Source organism: Lepidochelys kempii, chromosome 9, assembly GCF_965140285.1.
Source record: "Lepidochelys kempii isolate rLepKem1 chromosome 9, rLepKem1.hap1, whole genome shotgun sequence".
Lineage (NCBI taxonomy): Eukaryota > Metazoa > Chordata > Testudines > Cheloniidae > Lepidochelys > Lepidochelys kempii.
Genome location: NC_136388.1, coordinates 35,176,590 through 35,194,038, shown reverse-complemented (window position 1 = coordinate 35,194,038; position 17,449 = coordinate 35,176,590). Strand labels below are relative to the sequence as shown.

Sequence of the window (17,449 nt, the reverse complement as noted above, 5' to 3'; positions counted from 1 at the left end):
TTTTTTTTAAGTGAACTTTTTCACAGCGACACGAATAACAGGAAAGAAGGAAGAGAGAAGGAGGAAGAGGAAAATGAAAGGTAAGTCAATAATGAAGAGAAAAAAGTAGTATGAGTGGTGAGAAGAGAGAGAAGAAGGAAATACTCAACATACAAAAAACCCACATATACACTCATATAGCCCTGACAGCCTTGGTGGAAGTAGGGATGAAACCAGATCATTGGGCTTTTGTGGTTTGTGTTTTATAATTCTCTGTGATATATTGAAACACTGTGATAATGGGCATGACTATAAAACCTGGGTGGGTTGGCAGGTCGTATATAGACAGACAGAATATAGGCTTTCATTATGGGCCTAGTCCAACTCCCATTAAAGTCACGGGAGAGACTTCCATTTACTTCAGTGGAAGGTGGATCATGCCCTGTGTGATCACAAAATACCATTTCTGTTGTACCTCTACCTCATGTACTCAATGAACGAGGCAGGGGCCATAAGGATCTCTGACATGTTCTTGTACATTCTCTGTTCTCATTTACAACAGTGTAAAATCAGAGTATCTCTAGTGACGTCAGAAGGGTCACTCTGAATTTACATTGGTACAATTTGGAGCAAAATGTATCCCTCAGTTCATGGGTTGGTGGTGCACAGCAAATGAGGTAGAGTTTGCTGCCAGTCACTAGTTACCAAGCAGTTTGCAGATTAAACAACTTGCAGTGAATAAATCAGAAGTACATTAATTGAACAAAGATTATAACAATAAATTATTAAAATACATAATTTAATTTCCAAAAAGTAAGTATTTTAAAATTTGATAAACCCACAGAAATTGTATTGTGAGAAGCCTTCTTCTTCACTTCTGTTTTAATATTGGGATTCAATGGAAATAATTATATGTGATCATGTAATTAAAGACCGTATAGTAATACAAAAGGACAAAGAGAGAGATTTATGGCTGTGTGTGTAATCTTAACTTTGGCATTTCCTGACTTTTGGGTGGTTAACTTGCACCCTTAATGTTCTCTTTACAGAGGTCCCAACCCTTCAAACACTTATGTACATGTTTAATTATATTTCCTTGAGTAGTCTCACAGCCTTTGTTCCTGATTTTTTTAAAAAGTCTCTCTCTCACTATGATTGTTCTCAAGTTTTAATTTGTATACATATAACTAATTACCAAACATTAGCTGTCACTTTGTTGAAAATCCAAACAATTTAAGACCTTAAAGACTTCTCTCAGTTGCAGAGGTGGCCTCACTGGTTTGTTATCAAAGCTTGCATAATTAAGTAGAAAGAAAAGGAGTACTTGTGGCACCTTAGAGACTAACCAATTTATTTGAGCATAAGCTTTCGTGAGCTACAGCTTATGCTCAAATAAATTGGTTAGTCTCTAAGGTGCCACAAGTACTCCTTTCCTTTTTGCGAATACAGACTAACACGGCTGTTACTCTGAAACCTATAATTAAGTAGATGACACAGCCATTAACTTGCCTATGGGGCTGTATATGTCAAAGCAGACCAGCTTAATCTAAAGGTGAATTCAATAATGTTATGCTGAATTGCAGTCTATAAAGCCTATGAATAAGGGTCAGCACATCTGGCTCCTGATTTGATCTTAGCAGCTGACCTTTCTTTGACCTTCTCCCCCACAGACTTTCTAACTGAGTAGAGCTAAGGATATTGTACAATGTCATTTGCTGACTTTTACGATGTGGTGACAAATTTAATATAGCGTCACCTTTTGCTAACACAAATTCAGGACCTGTAATTGTGCCTGGAGACTTAACATTTTATTTGAATATTCTGAGTTAGGAGTCTCATCTCATTCAGTTAAGAACATATGCAAAGAGGAGGAAAGTATGGCCGTTTTTTCCCCCTTTTCAAAATAATCGAACTGCCCACTCTATAAGCCGACCTGATCTACCTATGGAATTGATTTTCATAACAGAATTGGTTACTAAAATTCATTAGCCCTCAGTGTAGCAATGTGAAACTGAAGCAGCAGAACATTTTGCTTATATTGTATAGGAAATCATTTCCTCATTGCTTGAAGTTTCCTACTTCAGTGACTTTTACTGTCCCTCAGTTTATTAATTTCCTTACATTTGACAGGTCATTGTCCTATTTTTATTGTTGATAGGTTGAGAGGGTTCTTTCTGCCCTTGAGTAGGGCAGTCCAAATCTGCCAAAAAAAATTAGGACAAAGTCTGAGATGCTGTATCCTTCTTTGTGGGGTAAAAAGGGAAAAAAAATCTGCCAAGCTGGCTTTCCATTTGCATCAGAAAAAAGCACATCCCTTCACTAGAAACAGTTACTGATCTTAAGCAGTCTAAACTTCACACCAACCTGAAATTATATAGACACAAGCCAGATTTTTTTGTACAACAGTGTATGCTAAAAACAAAAAGCTTAATTAAAAAAAAACAGTTTAGGTTGATAATTATACCAATGCACCAACGTATATCATTTACAAGCACTTGAAAGGAAAGAAGGAAATAGATCAAACCACAATGAAGAATATCTATTTAATGCTTTTATTCAGTAGATCTCATAGTGCTTTACAAAGGAGGTCAGTATCATTATCCCCATTTTACAGACGGAGAAGAGAAAATAAAGGCACAGAGAAATAAAGCTACTTGCCAGCAGGCCCAGAGTAGAGATAGAACTAGAATCCATATCTCTTGAGCTTTAGTCCAGTGCTCTAGCCACTAGGCAAAATTCATTGTTCTTTACCCAACTAAATAAATGCATATTATATCACAACAAGCAATCTTGGCTCACTGATTTTTTTTAAAAGATACATTTATTATTTACAATTTGGTATCTAAACAACAGTGGGATTTTTTGTCAAAACACTCAGTTGTTGTTTCTTGAGGATAATGTATTACAAATAGTTTTACAGGAGAAATGCACAATATTGACAACTGGTAAAGTTATTTATGTATGCGGTTTGCATTTTAAGCTTATCAATATTTATCTAAATTTATGTAAACCTCAATAGGCAACTATCCTGTGCTTGGGATACCCATTAGATACATGAAAATATGCAATACAATAGAAAATGACGACTCATTTCATTTTGGAAACTAAATATCCATCAGCAAATATAATTATAATAATAAAACCAAAAGTCTTCCTACCTTCATCCCATCAACTTCCAAAAGTCTGGGGAAAATAGGGCTCATTAATGGAAGCTGGTTGCTGTTGCTTCTCCATAATTCACACACAAGTAACAACACAGAGACTGTGGAACCCATTTTAGACGCTAGGCTATATATAATGAATCCCATGTGTCGTAAAGTAGTATAAAGGTTGGGGGTTTTTTCAGTGCTTTGCAAAATACATATTGTAATACTGTTGTAGTAAACCTCTACGTATAAACTAGAGGGTTGCACACTTTGTTGCTTCTGTAGGCCAAGCTCATCGCCCACACCAGTGGCTCTTTGCATTTATCCATTCCATCCACTCTAATCAGTGATTCCCCCCATGCTCTCCCTCGTGCCAGAGGCTCGGTGTGACCTCCATCCTCAGGCCTCCATTTTTTCTCCATGCCAGGGTATCCATTCTCCTACCCATGCAAGGGGCTTTGTGTGACTCCTCATTATCTCCTTGCCCACCCAGGTCAGGGTGGATCACTTCATGAAATGCCTTGTTTTGTTTGCTCCCACTGAAGCATCTGGGACCAGCCACTGCTGGAAGAAAAGGATATTGGTCTAGATGGACTATTGATCTGACCCAGTATGGCCATTCTTATGTTCTTAAAAATAATCCAGCTCCCCGGGTGCAGCCTATAGTTACTATCCATCTGAGGTACTTACATGTTTTTCAGTGCTGTAGAATCCAAGCGCCTTACAATCTTGACCGTATTTATCCTCACAACACCATTGTGAGATAGTGAAGTGTGTTCTTATCCACATTTGTGAAACTGGAAGTCTGTGGCAGAGCAAGGAATTTTACTTACATCTCCCAACTCCTATACTAGTCCCCAAATCACTGGACCACCTTTTTTTTTTTTTTTTAATAGCTGCCTACTCCTGCCAGTAACATATTCTGCCCTGCAAACTACCAGTCCATATCTCAAAATGCCACCAATAAACGTCAAGTAAAATATATAGGAGACATACACAGAGTAATAATTTACAACCACAAGTCTAACTAAAAAACCCCTCATATTACACATTTACAGCCTAATCCTGCCAATGTTTATGTACGTATCCTTCTGCCCATGAGTAGTCCCACTGGGATTACTTATATATGTGTGTGCTTGCTTAGAGCTTTGGGATGAAATTCACCCCTGTGCAGAGAGCCAGCCTAAAGTATTTGCACCATTTAAATTCTACTTGATCTTAATTGGGCTTAAATTAGATTTGTGGTGCATAAACCTTGTGCTGGCATTCTGCAAAAGGGTGATTTGAATCTCTATTTCATAGCTATTTCTGCTGAATCTTATGTGACTTTCCAACTACCTATCCAATTCAGCTACTTCACTTTTTAGCAACAGGTGGCTATCCCATAGCCTCAGTTGTTTACATGAAAAGTATTTTGTATATAAGATAGAGGGAGGGTAAAGATGATGGTTAAATTTGTTGTTATCACTGTGTTGCATTCAATATCCATATAATTAGTGAAAGCCTTCTATAAGCATTTGTTACAACTGGATATGCACAAAACACGTTTCACATGTTCTCTGTGTACAGCTCTGGCTGGCACATTCAGCAGTTTAATTTTGCTTATGTGAAAGTTTCATATTTTTCCCTATTATGAGTCCCCACAGTCTAAATTAATATTGGACCCAGCTGTCTCTTATGATTACATTTTAATGATTTAAGATGGTTTGTTTGCATTTTGGCTATTTGTTTAATAGTGATGACATTTAGATTGTCACAACTAGGCTTTGACGTTATCAGTTTATTTAGATGATCAGGGAACTTCACACCTTTGATGGTGCTATTGTTTGGCTGCAAACTCAAAAAGACATCAGTGCACTGATTTACATAATGAAAGTTGTCTTCATAGGGATATGTCTTTGTTAATTCAGTTGTGAATGGGATTACCTTTCAAAAATTAAATAAGCCATGTTTATTTATTGTTTATTATTTTAAATTTATTGTCATTCTAAAATGCACATGGACTTGTGCTTCTCATTTCTTGCTGTTTTCTTTCACTTGGTATGCTGATATTTTGGTTTTAGTCTCTTTTCCTCCTGCAAATGAGTCTGGAGATTGCAAAATCACTTAGGGGGCTATTTTCCATTGATACACACACTCTCAGACCTACTGATGGATGTTAAGCACACACAGCCTAACCCTTATCAAGATTTTTGTAGGCATCACAGAAAAGGAGAATTTTGAGGAGAGATTTGAAAGTGCATAATGAGATAGCTTTGTGGATGTTTATGGAGAGCTCCTTCCAAGCATGCAGGGAATCAAGGGAGAAAGCATGAAGGCGCTTTTTTGAAAATTTAACAAGTGGCAATGAAATCTGGCACCATGGGCTGATTGGAGATGAGCATCACCCACTCAACAGTGAATGAGAGGTGACCGGTAGGGTGGGGACTGACTGTGAAGGTCCTTGAAAATGAACACAAGCAGCTTATGTTTAATGTAATAGAGAGTCAATGGAGGAACTCAAAGAGAGGGGTGACATGATCAAAGCGACTAGCCAGGAAAATGATCTCTGCAGCAGCATTCTGAATGCATATAAGTGGGGCAAGATTGCATTTGTCAAGGCCAGAGAGAAGAATGTTGCAGTTATCAAGATATGAGATGACGAGAGCTTGGACAAGAGTTATAGCTGTGTGGATGGATAGGAAAGGCTGTATCTTAGAGATATTATGCAGAAAGAATCAGCAAGATTAGATACAGTCTGGATGTGAAAACCCAAAGAGAGACTGAGTCAAAGATGATGCCCAGGTTACAGCCTGAGCAACAAGCAAAATGGTGGTGTTTTCCACAGTGATTGAGAAAGGAGGTAGTGGGGAGAGCTTGGGGAGGAAGATTAGAATCTCTCTTTTAGCCATGTTTAGCTTGAGCTGAAGGCTAGATATTCACAAGGAGATGTCAAAGAGACTGGCCAAAGTTTTAGTTTGGACAGAAAGCAACATGTCTGGAGTACAGGTATATCTGTGAATCATCAACATAGAGAAGGTAGTTGAATTTGTATTTGCATACCAAGTATTTTGCTACATATTTCAGTTCTCTGTAGCCATTCAGTGTGGCATCAAAACTTGCTTTCAGTTTTCAGACAAAAATATTATATTGATGTACCTGCCTGGTGACCAGGGTGAGTGGGGATACTTCACACTTTCAAAATGTGCAGCATTTTTTGTTGTTATTCAGTCCAGAGCACTGTGCCTCCTAACCTCTTTTGGGATGGCTGGTGTCCCAGAGGACAGTAACAGGGAGTAATCAGAAGAGCATAGAATGGGGAGATGCTCTTTGTAAACTGTCCCCCACTTGTACACCTGGGCAAGCTAGTGTCACACACTAGCCAGATCTTTGAATGTAATGGGAATTCCCACTCACGTCAGAGGAGTAGACCCAGTGTTGAGTGTCTCACATAATGCCTAACTTGAGAAATGATCGGTTTCAATTTGTGGAAAATTTTCATGAACAGATTTCCTTTTATATTTTTGATTGGCTCTTTCCCCTTATCATTAGCATTATCTTCAAACAAGCTGTTTTTAGAGTAATTAGATCTCCAAGAAAAGTCGCTTCAAATACAGAATTGCTTCAATAAATTCCCTGGGATGCCCATGCTGTAGCCATTGGGCAACATCTAGTGTGAATTCATCTGAAGAATAGGCCAATGCTCATTAATCAAGGGAAGGCCTTGCTGAAGTCACTACAAGTTGATGAGCAGAATACTTAGGCTATGTCTACACTATGTACCTTACAGCTACACAACTGTACCGTTATATCCATGCCGCTGAAAGGTCTCCTGTGTAGCCACTCTTTGCTGGCAGGAGAGAGGTTTCCTGCCGGCAAAATAAAATTACCCCCAGCAAGCCGTGGTAGCTTGTCAATGGGAGAGTGTCTCTGGCTGACAAAGCACTGTATACACCAGTGCTTTTTGTCGATAAAACTTTTGTTGGTCAGGGTATGTTTTTTCACACCCCTCGCCGACAAAAGTTTTACCAACAAAAGTGCAGTATAGACATAGCCTGAGTCACCTTGTTGTAACCAATCTAGATATTTTGTTATGCCAAAAGCCAAAAAATTGCCACCGATCATTATCTTACAAAAGGAAAGGTGGTTATGGGAACAAGGAAAGTAATTGATTAATTAAAAATAATACATATGCATTTCCAAAGCTCACTGAACACAAATCAAAATGAACATAAATTCCAAAATAAATAAATCTGAAAGTTGTAGCAAGATACTGTATACTGTTTGACACCTGAATCTGATGTCCATATATATATTTCAGACTGAAAGAGAATTATGGGCTGCATCACCGTTTCCTGTAGTAGATGGGGAGGACTTCCCTGTGGGAATCCCTTGAGGAGCTCTTCCATGATTTTTTGGAAAAAGAGAGGGTCTGTTTCATTGGAAAGCATTTCAGAGTCTACTTCCATACCTGGCGTATCTCCAGAGAATTTTTCATGACAACTGTATAGAACCCTATTATGAAAAAATGGCAGTACAGGAAGTAACTAGGAAATAACTTATTCTTTTAGGCAAATGCAAAGATGAATGGCATATTTCTTCTTTTGGGGAAAATATCAGTTGGCTGGGTCTTGCAGATCCAAAAGCTGCCTTTTGCAAAGGCATCTTCTCTTTGAGTTTTAGAGAGAGAATTAAAAATTAATTATACTGCCATAAATAATTTCAGTTTTGTTCAAATAATTTCAGGGCTAAGGTTATGTTCTCTTTTATTATAACAACTTGTCTCAAAGCAGAGGTCTTCCAGGATGAGTACATCAACTCATCTAGATATTTGCCTAGTTTTACAACAGGCTACATAAAAGCATTAGCAAAGTCAGTACTAACTAAAATTTCATTCAGACAAAATGAGAAAGTAAGCAATTTTGCAGTAATAATGTGCTGTGACGCTTGTATTTTTATGTCTGATTTTGTAAGCAAGTAGTTTTTAAGTGAGGTGAAAGTTGGGGTCATGGGCACTGACTCTGTGGGTGCTCCAGGGCTCAAGCACCCACTGAAAAAAAAATAGGGGGTGCTACGCACCCACCAGCCAGTGGTTCCAGCCCCAGGGCTGACTGCTAATCAGCTGTTCGGTGGGCCCCTGGAGCGGTCAGTGGTGGACCGTGGCTGGCGAAAAGCATTCGGGGGAGGCAGACAGGAGTGAGCAGGGGGCACGAGGGAGGAGCCTTGGGGGAGGGGGTGGATGGAAAAGGCAGAGCGAGGGCAGGGCCTTGAGGCGGAGCGGGGGTGGAAAACCCACCAGGGAAAAAAAAAATGTCAGCACCCATGGTTGGGGTATGCAAGATAAATCAGACCCCTGAAAGTGGTTTGGAAAGAGAAACCACAGGTCTAGAGAGCAGTCACAGTGGACTGTTTTCCTCCCTCTTTAAATCACTGGTCTTTACCTAAAAACATTTGAATGGGGAAAAGGTAAACCATGTTTATCCTTAAATCTAAAACTAAGTATGAGGTGTACAAGCAGCACAAGAGATTATGTTTTAAACAGGGCATGGCCTATATACATACTACACATAAAAATATTTATGTGTAGTATTTATATAATAATTATAATAATAATTATACAAAGCAAAAATACTTAAATTTATTTCCCCAAAAATATCACTAGTCCTTATCTAATCCTTAGTATCTCTATAGATCCTTTGCGGAATTTCCAGTCCCCACCCCTTTATTCTCTTAGGCAGTCTCAGGGTGGAGAGGTTTTAAGATTCCAACTTTTATTAGGCTATTCAGAATGTCCCAGTTTAACCCTACTTTTCCTTCCATCGCCCCAGTGAGACAGAGGGCGGAAGAAGCGGGGGCAAGAGGGGCCCCAGGCAGCAGAGGCAGGCTGGGCTGGGGGCTAGCCTCCCCGAGCCAGCAGTTCACCAGCCACCCATGTTAGAATAGCCTCCTTATCTTCGTATACCAGGCATCCGTCCTTCATTTCTTCAACTTAGTTTTCCCCACAATAACTCTTTTCACAGTCAGTGCACACACACAGGCACAGTGGGAAGAAGAAGGGCGGGGGGGGGAGAGGGGGGCAGTCATCTCCTTTCTGTCCAGCTATTCCTGCAGGGAAAGAAGGGAAAGTTTTGTTTGTTATCTTTTTTATTAATTTGGGAGGCACTCAGCTACTAATATCACGGTAGTCATTCAAGAACCTTGATACACTCAAATTCCTCTTGAACTGACTTCTTTCTCCACCACACCAATATATAAAACAAATTTCTAGAGCATTCAGATCTGGGGTTTTGGTTCTGTCCCACTTCTAGTAAGAACTTGTTGTTCACTTCAAGGGAACTGCATATTATCCAGGCTAAACATCCTCAAGCAGAATTGGCCCGCCTCTTCAAAAGTAGACACCCGTCTGATCAATACCCCTAGCAAAGTTTTGTAATCCAAAAATTTCTACTAACTCGGCAGCAAAAATAAATTTTCTGCATCTCCCTTCCTCATGCTCTGAAGGACCAAAGCATTTCTTATCTGTGACTTCTTTTTATCTGTGTCATCTAACTGTGGTATTTTAGTCTTCTCGGCTGAAGTAATCTTGCCTTTTCAAACTTCTGCTAAATGGAAATGGCTATTTCAATTCTTTAATTATCAACTAACAATATTCATATTTTGTGAAAGTTTTTATTTTGTTAACATCCCAAAGCATGGGTAGGGAAACACTTTATCCCCAAATTTGAAGGTTAGGACCCTGGACTTTAGAATAATATATAAAACAACATGTCTCTCCTATTCACCCTGTGACAATGTTAAACAATCAGAGTAAGGGTAAGATTTTCAAAAGCATCAAAGTCTCATTTTCAAAAGTGACTTGGGCTATGTCTATACTGCAGTTAAATACCGGCAGCTGGCCTGTGTCAGCTGACTCGTGCTAATGGTGCTTGGGCTGTTCAATTTTGTGTAGATGTTTGGGCTTTGGCTGGAGCCCAAATGTCTACTCCACTGTTTTACAGCCTTGCAGCTTGAGCCCCGTAAGCCCAAGTCAGCTGACATAGGCCAGCTGCAGGTGTTGAACTGTGGTGTAGACATAATTTAGGCAAAGAATGAGTTACAGCGGGCAAGAAATGTTAGTGACAACAAGAAGGGGTTTTTCAAATATGTGAGAAAAATAGAGTGATCAGGGATCGTGTGGGTCCGCTACTCAATGGAGAAGGTGAGCTGGTAACAGAAGATGATAGGAAGGCAGAACTGTCAATGCTTACTTTGCTTCAGTCTTCTCAGAAACATGTGACTGGATGACTAGCGATGTTGCCATAGACAATAAGGGGGAAAGGATGCAGATTGGGATAAGTAAAGAACATAACAGAGACCTTCTGACCAATCTGAAGGAATTCAAATCTGCAGGGCGAACAATAGACCAGTCAGCCTGACTTCGATACCTGGGAAGCTAGTAATCTATAAAACATTCATTTTGTGAATACTTGGAAGATGAAGGGGTGATCACTAGCAGCCAGTATGAATTTACTAAGACCAAATAATGCCATGCCAGCTTGGTTTCCTTCTTTGACAGGGTAACTGGTTTGGTAGATAGGGGAATGCAGTGGACATAATATATCTGGACTTCGGCAAGGCTTTTGACACTGTCCCACATGACATTCTGATAAGTAAGGTGGAGAAATGCAGGCTCAGCGAAATTACCATTAAGTGGATATGTAATTGGCTAAATAACTGCAAACAGAATAACTATTAATGGAATGATGTCAAATTGGAGGGAGATCTCAAATGGGGTTACACAGGGATCTGTTCTGGGCCCAGAATTGTTTAACATCTGGATATAAGAATAGAGAGTATACTGATCAAATTTGCAGATGACACAAAGCCAGGAGGTGGCCAATATTTTGGAGGATAGAACTGCAATTCAGAGGGATCTTGATAGATTGAAGACCTGGGCTATAGTCAACAAAATTAAATTCAACAAAGACAAATGTAAAGTGCTACACTAAGGAAAGAAAAAAAATGCACAAATAAGAATGGGGGATAAATGGCCTGTCATGAGCACTGCTGAGAAGGATCTGGGAGCTGCAGGGGGTGGAGCCTGCAAACAGGGCAGTGCGCAGAGCTGCCTGGCCAAGCTTCAGAGCCGAAGGGGGGACATGCTTCCGGGAGCTGCTTGCAGTAAGCACTGCCCAGAGCCTGTGCCCCTGAGCCCACCCCGCACCCCAATCCCCTGCCACAGCTCTCATCCCCCTCCTGCCCTCCAAACCCCTCAATCCCACCCCAGAGCCCGTACCCCCAGCTGGAGCCCTCACGCCCCTCCCCTGTACCCTAACCTCCTTCCCCAGCCCTGATTTCCTTCCTGTCCTCTGAACCCCTCGGTCCCAGCCTGGAGCCTGCCATACAATTTCCATACCCTGATGTGGCCCTCGGGCCAAAAAGTTTGCCCACCCCTGTGTTAGAATAATAGTAACCTAAAATTATGCTAAACTTGTGAATGAAATATTGAGTTAAATCCAGATCTAAGGTTTACATTAATATTAAAGGTTAATATGCAAGCAATTGTACCAACAGCAATTGTATGCTGTTCCATATATAGGCAAGGGAGGAGAAGCACAGAGATGTACACTAAAGCTATGTTTACACTACAGATTTTTTCATCAAAAAACTGAAAGTCAAAACAATTTTTAGCCAAAACTTTTTTCCCCCATTTTTGACTGAAAATTTTGGTTTTCTGCAATTTTTAGCATTTCAAAGATAAATCAACATTTCCACAAAAACACCATGCTGCCATTTTCTGATTAGCTCTCTCTACGTGAGCACAAAATAATCCAATCATCTTCCTCAAAAGCAAGCATGATTTGAAGAGGCAGGTTGTGTCTGAAAAGATAAGAGAATGTAAATAGAATAAAATAACACTGGTGAAGTCCATGTTAACTGCTGCATATTTTTAATTTAACTTCTCTGCATGCCAAGGAAGAACCCAATTTTCACACCTTAATAGGAAGCTTAATGTTGCATTTGGACATGGCCCTTTGTAGCCAGACAGCCAGCCCCCCTCCCCCCCCTCAGACCAGCATTGCTGGAAACGCAGGAGGAAGCCGGAACAGGGCACTTAACATATATTCCAGCACAGCCTTTGAAGCTGTGAAAGCACAGGTGTGCTGCTACAATGTGCCTCTGGGAACAGATATGACGATTAAGCTCACAGCAGGCAGAGGCCCTGTGACAGACATGGCTCTTAGCCCCTACTAAATAGCGTGATGCACACACACCAACATCCTAGGTGGGAAAATATTTACCCTGATAAAAGAAATGTCCAGTAGTCGAAACTTATTGTTTCTCTCCCTTGCAAGTGTAAACTACTCTTGCGAAAGCTGGCGTCACCCCGACAGACCAGCCTCAATTTGGCATAAGAAAGGAGAAAGAGAATAAAGGAGTACAGAGGTATAAGTAGGGGACCTACAGCACCATGATTTTTGAGTGCTTTTCACTATCTATCTGCTGGTCAGATAAGTGACAGCCTCCCAAGGCTTCTGCAGCTAAGAGGGTCCCTACGCCTTGTCCCTTATTTGTCTTTCCGCGGAATTGAGTGACCGATCCTGGCTTGGCACCGCTGGAATCGAGAGATGCAAGGAGGGTAAGAAGCACCCACACCTGATCTCCTACCTTTAGTGTACACATATTTTGAAATAGAGCTCTATACTTTGTTTTCTTTCTTTGGGATTGTGGCTTCAGTTTTGTAACTTGTTTGTGTAACATCTCTACATTTAAATAAGTAGGCACTAGCAATTTTGTAACCACATGATTAGAATCTAGCTTAATAAATTTTGGTAACCATTTGTGCATAAGCCTGACTTGTTTTCTCTGGTTTACTGTAAAGCAGCCAACACAATTAAAGAACCTCAGCCGTTTTGGCTCTAAAGCCTGGCCATTAGGTGAGAGTACTAAGAGCCTAGCGTTGAGTTGTGCCGCCTCCACGGGGCAAACTCTTGGGGCACCTGTCAGTCAATCCTGGCTGCCCGCTGCGAAGGAGCTCTGAGCTCTAGCAGTTAAAGTCACGGGTGTGGAGAGGCTCTTAGTGCTGCTATTGGGGCACCTGTCAGTCAGTATTGACTGCCCGCTGCGAAGGAGCTCTGAGCTCTAGCAGTTAAAGTCACGGGTGGTTAGGACCTTGGGGCATCCGTCAGCCTAGCCTGGGCTGCCCGCCGCGAAGGGACAGTGCGTCCTAGCGGTTAAAGTCACGGATGGTATAAACGGGCATAGCTGGCACCTCACCAAACATCCTTGGCTGTTGGCTAACACCCTTGTGCACAGGAATACCCATCTACTGTATCTAATATATGGCTCCATTACCATACTACCTCATAATCACTAATTTATCCTTCCAACATCCCTGCGAGGTAGGAAAATACTAATATTCCTACTTTACAAATAAGGAATTGAGGAACAGAGAGATTAAGTGATTTGCTCAAGATTATACAAGAAGTCTGTGGGAGAGCTAGAAACTGAACCCAGATCTCCTGGGTCTCAGTCCAAAACCTTAACCATGCTTTCTTCTTAAGTACAACTTGAATATTCAATAATGGGATCTGGAATTGGACCCTCAGTCTGCAGGAAAGCATTATATTGCTAGGAATGAGCGATTTGTGGTCCTTTCAAATGAAACTTGCATTTGATGTATGATGGCAAGAAAATAGATGATGCTATTATAGAAATCTGTATCAATTATTAAAAATCAGAAATTTTGTTAGAAATTTTCTCTCTCTCATTACTGCAGTTTCTGAGAATGGATAGGATTAACATGAATTGAAGTAACAGATATAAATGTGCCAAAATTCAAGAGTTTAAGATAATGTGCTTAAATAAGGGCAGAAGCTGAAGTTGCCCTGCTCTTTTGGCATTTTTTGTTTTTGGAAGAGAAGAATATTCTAAATGTGCTTGTTTTGGCAAGTTCAACTCCTTTTACTTGATCTTTGCCCCATTTCTAGGAATTCAGCCCTTTTTGTTCCTACCAGTCTTCTGAGCCATGGGATGTTTTTGGAAGGGCAGAATACAATTTTCATATAACTTCTTTCACATACTTTTATAATTTGCCAGAATTTCCTTTGGCAGTCCAATTTAAGTGCCACATAAATTATGGCAAAATAGAGTTGTTTACATGCAATTTTGTCTGGGTTTTATGATTTATAGTCACAAATTTGAACCATCAGATTGAAGGGAATGCCAACATTTCTATGATAAACTATTATTTTAGGCATTTGCAAGTTCTCAAAAAATTGTTCTATGCTGAATAAGAACAACTAAGCTTGCAGTCCAGATATTCATATCAATTTCATTGAAATAACAGTTCATCCTTAAAGTCAGCTATTTATATTCTACATGCAATTGAAACTAATGTGTTGATCTAATTGCTTTTAGTGTTTGGAAAAAAATTAAAGCAGCTGAATTATTAAACTTAGGAAATTGGTTAGTTCTGCGCATGTGCATTAAATATTTTTCATAAGGATCCTTATTACCCCTTTTTAACATGAATAGGTACAAGGCTGATATTTTAATTCTCACTTTTGGGGTAAAAATGATGTAGGAGCCTTCCAACCAGGAAGGTGAGTACCTCCTGTCCTTTTACAATTTGTTGGCTTTGTGAAATCAAGATAAACTGTAGGAAGGAAGAAAGGATCATCATGGAAAAGCAAGTCTAAAACTGAACAGAAATTTGTAATTCATTGGGCTCACAAGTTCTTTTTCCAGAAGAAAGCAGAAGTTGCGACAGAGAGATGAGCTTTCTGCTTGTTCTACTCTCATTTAGTCTCTCAAATTTGAATTAACTCATCTAGACAAAGAAAATATTCTCTTAAAAAATACAGGTTTCAGAGTAGCAGCCGTGTTAGTCTGTATTCGAAAAAAGAAAAGGAGTACTTGTGGCACCTTAGAGACTAACAAATTTATTTGAGCATAAGCTTTCGTGAGCTACAGCTCACTTCATGCATCCGATGAAGTGAGCTGTAGCTCACGAAAGCTTATGCTCAAATAAATTTGTTAGTCTCTAAGGTGCCACAAGTACTCCTTTTTAAAAAAAATACAGAAATTTCTACAGTCAAAAGTTGGTTTATCGTCTCAACATATCCATTTGGGTGAATCAAGTAGTATTAATATATTTAAGCAAGCATTGTGAGACTATATAAAATTTAATAATGAAAGAAGTATTAATCAGTTTTGTGCATGAGAATAGGCAGTCATTTTTTTGGTGCGGTGAGGGAATTTGTTGTTGACCATGCTTGTTTCCCCGGATTGGATTTAGCTGTTTGTAAGGTAGTATTTTCACACTCATCTTACAAAAAATGTACAGGAAAGAGATGGTAGTGCAGTCATCCTAAAATTCTAGATGTGAAGGGTTGATGACCTTGAGGGCCTTGTCAGATGCTCATCTGATGCTCCTGGAAGTTGGTTTGCAGAATCAGACCCCAAAGTTCTCACTTTCTAGAGTCCATTTTTATAGGAATTTCTTCCTATGCCAGTCTGTGGGAATTGCTTCATCATGCTGTTGCTGAATCAATCAGCAGATAGCACATTCCTGAATGCTCCATGCTGCCAGATGTTATCTTGTTCTTTGGTTCTCCCATCCTTGAGGCTGTTGGGTGGATTCCAGTCTGCCCTCCGGGGGTCCTCTGGTTATTTCCACTTGACGCCTTCTTCAGCCGATGGACACTGGATTCTTAGGCTGGCACCTCCCTGATCATTCAGTTATTATCCACACCACGCATCCATCCACATCCATCCTCTATCTCTATTTTAATCACAATTGTTAACAAAGCAAGATGAATACAACAAAAGGGCGGGGAGTCTCTGGGTGCTGTTTCTGTTGTTACAGAGTATTGCTTTGAGTCTCTCTCTGTGTGAGTAGTTGTTGTTACAAAGAATTACTTTGAGAACAGACTCTATCTTAGAATGTACTAACACAATTAGCAGCTTGCAAGATTCACACATAGAGGAAGAGAAACAGTACCAAAAACCAAGAGACCTCTTAATTAGTAATATCCTGGAATTTAAACTATGGGTAATCAAACTCATTTGTGATTTTAATACAGAACTTCTTTAATATGATCCAACAGTATGAGGTAATAGGTTTCCTGAAACGAAAACATGGAAGTTATAAAACAAGAACTTTTACATGGAGCTTGCAATGCCTGTACTCGTGTCCATACCAACAACTCTGCCAGGCATTTTGGGATGGGATCTATAACTAAGGTGACCAGATAGCAACTATGAAAAAACAGAACAGGGGGTGGGGGTAATAGGCGCCTATATAAGAAAAAGTCCCAAAAATGGGACTGTCCCTATAAAAATGGGACATCTGGTCATCCTATCTATAACTCATCTGGCTGGGCTTGTGCAACCTATATTGATTTCTTCCCAGACCATACATGAAGCCAAAAGCATTGCAGCAGCACCAGTTCAGTCAGTTTTAACTTCATCTTGCAATGCAGTGCCTCATATATGACAATTATTCAGAAGCTCCTGCTTGGAGCAAGAGCACTAGGCATCTTCAGTGGTTTCTTCTCTCAGTTAAATTGTAGACATAGTTCTAGTGACTGCCCTGAAAATCTCCTGAGTGGGAACTGAGCGGACACTGGCTACCGGAAGGCAATATCCTGAGGCTAAACTTGCCTTAACATGGTGAGCTATGTTACTGCAACTGTGAACAGAATGACTGGAGGATCTTGGTGTATACATACATCTGTGATGTGGATGAGCAGGTACGATAGAAACAAACAAACTATGAGGGAGAAATGAATGACCCAGTGAGTGGAGCCTTGTAGTTTTCAGGCCCACATCTACACTAGAGCTAAAAAGTATGTCCCTTGAACTTGTCTTCAACACAGAACTCACCCTAAAGGCATTTTTTCCTACAGTAACACGTGGTTTACTTCTGTTCTTGCTGGCCAGTAACCGGCTGGATGGGGTCTTCTGTTGACCCAGCCTATTGGCAGGTTCTGTCTCCTGGTGACTCGGTGGCAGGTTCAGCTGCTTCCCAACGCCTCAGGGCGGAGCTGCTCCTCTTGCGATCCCTCCCGCGCTCGCACTGATCGCGCCCCCGCGTCCCGCTCCAACACCCCCTCCTCATGAGCGGTCAGACCAGCCCGGACTCCACGCGAGCAGGGGGAAAGTGGGAGCTCAGACGTCACCCATAGACGGCGCGACCCCACTGCTGCGCATGCGCGTTCGGGATTGGGAGAGTCGTAGGGAGTCCGGCTGCCTGTCGTTGAGCCGCGTCAGGGTCACGTGCTGAGTCTGGTGAGCCGGGGCCGCTGTTGCGTTGCGCTGCGCGCGGCGGTGAACGTGAGTGTGGGGAGAGGGGGCTCGGG

General features: G+C 40.8%; 1 protein-coding gene across 4 annotated transcripts in view; it reads left to right on the top strand.

Moving 5' to 3' along the window:
* The first annotated feature begins 17,151 nt into the window (after positions 1 to 17,151).
* RHBDD1 (rhomboid domain containing 1) overlaps positions 17,152 to 17,449 on the top strand; it is an 88,695-nt gene continuing 88,397 nt past the window's right edge. For 2 of the 4 annotated variants that reach the window (XM_073359894.2, XM_073359896.2), the window contains exon 1: positions 17,166 to 17,378. The gene's annotated coding sequence lies outside the window, so the exon portion shown is untranslated. Of the gene's footprint in view, positions 17,424 to 17,449 lie in introns of all 4 variants that reach the window. The other 2 variants (XM_073359898.2, XM_073359893.2) reach the window with 2 other exon arrangements.